This window comes from Psammomys obesus, unplaced genomic scaffold, assembly GCF_907164565.1.
Source record: "Psammomys obesus unplaced genomic scaffold, mPsaObe1.curated_primary_1811, whole genome shotgun sequence".
Lineage (NCBI taxonomy): Eukaryota > Metazoa > Chordata > Mammalia > Rodentia > Muridae > Psammomys > Psammomys obesus.
Window position 1 is genome coordinate 23190175 of NW_026596091.1, and position 5465 is coordinate 23195639.

The window sequence follows — 5465 nt, forward strand, 5'->3', positions numbered from 1 at the left end:
AGCAATGCAATGCTGTTTTTTTTTTTTTTGTTGTTTTGTTTTGGTTTTTTTTTTGGTTGTTGTTGTTTCTTTCTTTCTTTCTTTCTTTCTTTCTTTCTTTCTTTCTTTCTTTCTTTCTTTCTTTCTTTCGGAAATCTAAGCCTGCTTTCCTTCTGTGAAATGATTTTCAGGAAATGTCCCTCTCTGCATAGCATGTTAGCAGCTCTAACAGTATATTCTAGTCCTGTCTCTAACCTAAGGATAAACTTATAGCTGTATTAATTACAGACACTTTTTCTGGGTTGGTGATTTAGAAAAAGCACCTACACCATGATTATTTGAATCTGGAGAGGAGAGCTTTGTGAATTTTAAAAGTTTTTACCCATCTGCTGTCCTGTTGGACTCTCACAAAGATCTTGCAAAGCAGATAGGTAGTATGGCTACATTCTTACTGTTTTATAGACGAGAGGACAACATGGCCCTAAGGAATAATAGGACTGGCTTAGCATTCTGGGTAGCAGCAAACAGCAGAGCAAGGTTGCTCATTTCTTTTTGTTTGCCTGTTTGTTTTGTTTTTTCAGGTTGTTGAGTTTCTCTCTCTCTCTCTCTCTCTCTCTCTCTCACTCTCTCTCTCTCTTTCTGTGTGTGTATATGTGTGTGTGTATGTATGATTTCTCCCAGTGTTTTTGCTTAGGCTTCTTTTTCTTCACCAGTAAAAGGCCATCATGATAGCTTTTGGATAAAGTGCTCAGAACAGTGTATGGAATGTAGTATGTGCCCTATACATGTTAATTATAATCTTCTATTTCATGTCAGATAATGGACAGGATAGCAGACAGACACTGCTCACATGAGATATGACAACTTACACAGTGGCCATTAACGAACTCACCCATCAGCAACACTACCCACTGATCCACCACTGGCTTCCATTGAAAACACACACATTATTTGACTGTGCTATATGTTGAAGTCAAGGAAGCCAAACACGGCACAAAGAACAGATTCTGGCCTCATATCTCAGCTCACAAGTTACAAGCTGCAAGGACATCGGTTTAGTTTGCTTTCTGTTGCTATGATAAAGCACTAGGACCAAAAGCAACTTGAGAAGAAGAGGGTTTATCTGACTTACATGGCCTGATCTCAGTCCATTCCTGAGAGAAGTCAGGGCAGGATACTCAACAGCAGAGGCAGGAACCATGTTAGACTCATATCTGCTTACTGGCTTGCTTCCAGGCTCTTATTCAGCTACTTTTTTAACAGTCCAGACCCACTTGGCCTAGGGATGGTACCACCCACAGTGGGCTAGGCTCCCCTACATCAATTAGAAATGCAGAAAATGCTTCCACAGACATGCCCACAGGCCGTGTGATTGAGGCAATCCCTCCATTGAGGTTTCTTCTTCCAAATGTGTGAAGTTGACAATGAAGATTAACATCATAGATACAGTTTGGCAAATTATTTAATTATCTGTGGTTTTGTTTCCACATCTATAAAATGTGACTATGAAGGGCTACCACGCTGTTTTTTGTTTTGTTTTGTTTTGCTTTGTTTTTGGAGTGTGGGTAAATGAGTATAATAGAGATGTTTAAGTTGGAATTTTTGACCAGTGCATCAAGATGACATAAATATAAGATATAGTATATTACAAAGTATACCTTTGTTTGATGGTTTAAAGATTAATACTTTTAATTATGCATTTATGAGGGGGTATATGCAAAGAGTGCAGGTGCCCTTGGCCGGAAGAGGAAATCCATTCTCCTGGAGCTGTAGTTACAGGAAGTTTTGCGCTGTCCCATTCTTGGGTGCTGGGACCTGAATTGGTTTCCTCTACAAGAGCAATAAGTGCTCTTTTTTTAAATTTATTTTTTATTTTTAATTACATTTTATTTACTTTGTATCCCCCCTCTAGTTCCCTCCCTCTTCCCTTCCAATCCCTTCCTTCCTCCCCCTTCTCCACGCATGCCCCTCCCCTAGTCCACTGGTAGGGGAGGGTTTCTTTTTCTTCCTTCTGATCCTAGTCTGTTGAGATAACCTAGAACTCCTGCACAGACATAGCCCATGGCAGTTCCGTGTCCAAGTGGCCTTCATAGTAATGGGAACAGAGACTGCTTCTGACATGAACTGATTGGCCTGCTCTTTGATCACCTCCCCCTGAGGAGGGAGCAGCCTTACCAGGCCACAGAGGAAGACAATGCACCCAGTCCTGGTGAGACCTAACAATAAGTGCTTTTAACCACTGCTCTTTGTTTTTGGTGAAGGGGGTCTCACTCTTTAGCCCAACCTGGCCTCAAACTTGTAGCAATTCTCCTGTTTCATATTCCCAAATTTTTGAATTATAAATGTGTTCTACTATACCTGTTCTGGCCCCAAATGTGAACCTAAGGGAAAGTGTTAGAATGCCTAGAGAATAGTCATAAAAACCTAATGGAGTCTCAATTTGGGGAGGGCATGTAAGGACTCTCAGGTGACAGCTGTACTCTTGCTGTCCTTTGAGATAAGAATATGGAGGCGCTGCTTCCCATGCTAGATGATGTGACCGAGGAAACTTGATTGAGACCATTCAGAGTAGTCTAGGTACTCCTAGGTTTGTGAGATTGGCCTACACATGCCTTTTTTAGGCAAAAAAGAAAAAGCAGCGGATGACAAAGAGTCTATCTGCCCCTGGAGAGGGACCACCCTTTGGCCCACTGGCACATTAAATACCTAGCTCCAGGGCAACACATGGAATCTTACTGTCATATCATGTCAGCCATCAACCTGTTTTTATTGTTGTATTGTATCTCTCTCTCTTCCTCTCTCTCTGTTTCTGTGTCTTTGTGTTTTTGTGTCTCTGTGTCTGTGTGTATGTATGTCCCTCTCCCTCTATCTGTCTTCTTCTCCCTCTCCTTCCCCTTTTCTCTCCCTCTTTCCCTCTCCGAGGCAGAATCTTATGTAGCCCTGGCTGGCTTTGAACTTTCTATGTAGCCAAGGTTGAGTGTGATCTTCTTATCCTCCTGCCTCAAGCTCACAAGTTAGAATTCCGGGTACAGTTTGCTAAAGGGATCCTGTACAAGTACATGACCTGCCAGGGAAAAGCAAAAAACACAAGCTTCCAGGGGCTTGTTGGGGGTGGGGGAGCTGTGGGTCCATGGTAGAGTGACTGCCTAGCCTATGTAAGGTTCTGGGTTCAGTCTCCAGAACTGCCTAAGTGGGTGAGAAGGTGTATTGTCAGCTGAGAAAGAGGACAGCTAAATCTGAGGCCTTGCCCACAACCAGTAGTTTCCAACAATCAGAAGGTTGCCAATGGAGAGCAATGGCTGTCACCCACTCCACCCCTGCGTTCTTCCTCCAGAGAACCCACTGCCACTTTACCCAAGAGAACATAGAAGAAAACCTCTGCATATACTGCCCTTTCCCTGTGTTTTTTCTATTACTATTTCTCTTTTATGTGCAAAGTCAGGACCCAGACAATAGGAAGGAGGAAGCATTTTCATTTTTGATCAGGCTCAGACTTTCGGCTGTCAAACAATAACGGATGCTTCCTTCTGTGATGAATTAGATAGCCCTGGCAGTTTAAAGTGACTATAGACTATCATGGAAGTGTACAAAGTTGAAGTCACGGGCGTGCCAAGTTTCATCCAAAAAGGAAAGGGATAACCCCACTGAGCAGCACTGAAGGAAGAGGCAGAGGGCAATTTTTATAGTAATTTTGTATAATGCACATTATTCTAGAACGGGCAGATTGGGTTTGTCATTAACCGAAACCCTCAAGTTATTTTCATAGGAAATACCCTCCCATGTCAGACCTACCTCATCCTGTACTTACACAGAAAGGGGTATAATTTTAAAATAACCTTGTCTTTGTCTCTCTCTCTTTCCTGCTTCACACTGCTCAGTGGGGCTATTCTGTTCCCCGTTTCCCATGCCTTCCAACTAAGGTCAGTTAGAGAACCTTGAATATATTACGCTCTCAATGCTCTTAGTGTTCTTTCCACAGGTCTATTTTCTTATTAGAGAAATAAAAAAAAATTAAATGCAAAAGAACATCAAGAAAAATTTAAGCTTTTTAAAATCTCTCACCCAATAGCAAGTAACAAGAAGGCTGTCGATTTCTTCTTGATTACTTCCAGCAATAACTCACTAGCTCGTTAAACTATCTGAAACCTACAGATGTCGAAAAGCCCTTTCTCAAACTTAAACAAAATCCATATTCATGGGGTTTCTAGCTATTTGTTCATGTTTTATCTCCTAAAGGAATACAGCTCATGCTCAGCTGGAATTCCATGCTTTTAAGATTTTTCTCTTCTCACTTAATGGTGGAAGACAGTTATGTCTTCTTTACTCTGAACACCAGGCCCAGATGTAACCTAAGAGCAGAGTTCATTCTGCTGTCATGTAGCATGCATAGTAGGCTTGTGGTCAGCTCAAACTCTCCAGGGATTTTCATAGGAAATCTATGCAGAAGCCAGCTCTGTTCCAACCTGTACTTGCACATGAGTGCCCAAAAAAACTGAAGAAAATTTAACACATTAGACTCTGTTCTGCTCATTTTGCCCCATGCCTTTTGGATATACCTGGAGTCTCTCATCTTTTATTATTATTATTATTATTATTATTATTATTATTATTATTATTAATAATGATACAACTTTGTATCCTGTATTATTATTATTATTATTATTATTAATAATAATAATAATAATACAACTTTGTATCCTGGTTGTATCCCCCTTCCTCATCTCCTCTGGGTTCCATCCTCTTTTCCTCTTCTTCCCCTGTCCCTCTTCCCTAGTCCACTGATAAGGAAAATCCTCCTACCCTACCATCTGACCCTAGCCTATCAGGTCCCATCAGGACTGCCTAGATACTCTTCCTCTGTGTGCTGGCTAGATCACTCCACCAGGGAGAAGTGATCATACTAAAATGTACAGGCTTAAAGAAGCTAAACAACAAGGAGGACTCTAGGGAAGATACTTAATTCTCATTCAGAAGGGAAAACAGGATAGATACCAGAAGTAGTAGATAGATGAGAGGGAATCGGACAGGAGCCTACCACAGATGTCTTCTAAAAGACTCCACCCAGCAGGGGATCAAAGCAGATGCAGAGACTCACAGCAAAACTTTGGACATAGTGCAGGGAGTCTTATGGAAGAAGGGGGATATAGAAGGACCTGGAGGGGACAGGAGCCACACAGCAAAGCCAAAAAAAAAAAAAAAATACTGGATCCAGAGGGGACTGTAGAGACTAATGAATCAACCAAAGACCATGCATAGAGAGGACCTAAATGCCCTGGTCAGGTGTAGCCCATAGACAGCTCAGTCTCCATGTGGGTTCCCCAGTAAGGGGAGAAAAGACATCTCTGACACAAACTCAGAGTCTCTCTTCTTATTCAGAAAAAAGGATGTTTGAAAACTACATTGTCTTGTATTCTAGCTTTGGACTTTGGTGGTTTATTAATCTATCTATCTATCTATCTATCTATCTATCTATCTATCTATCTATC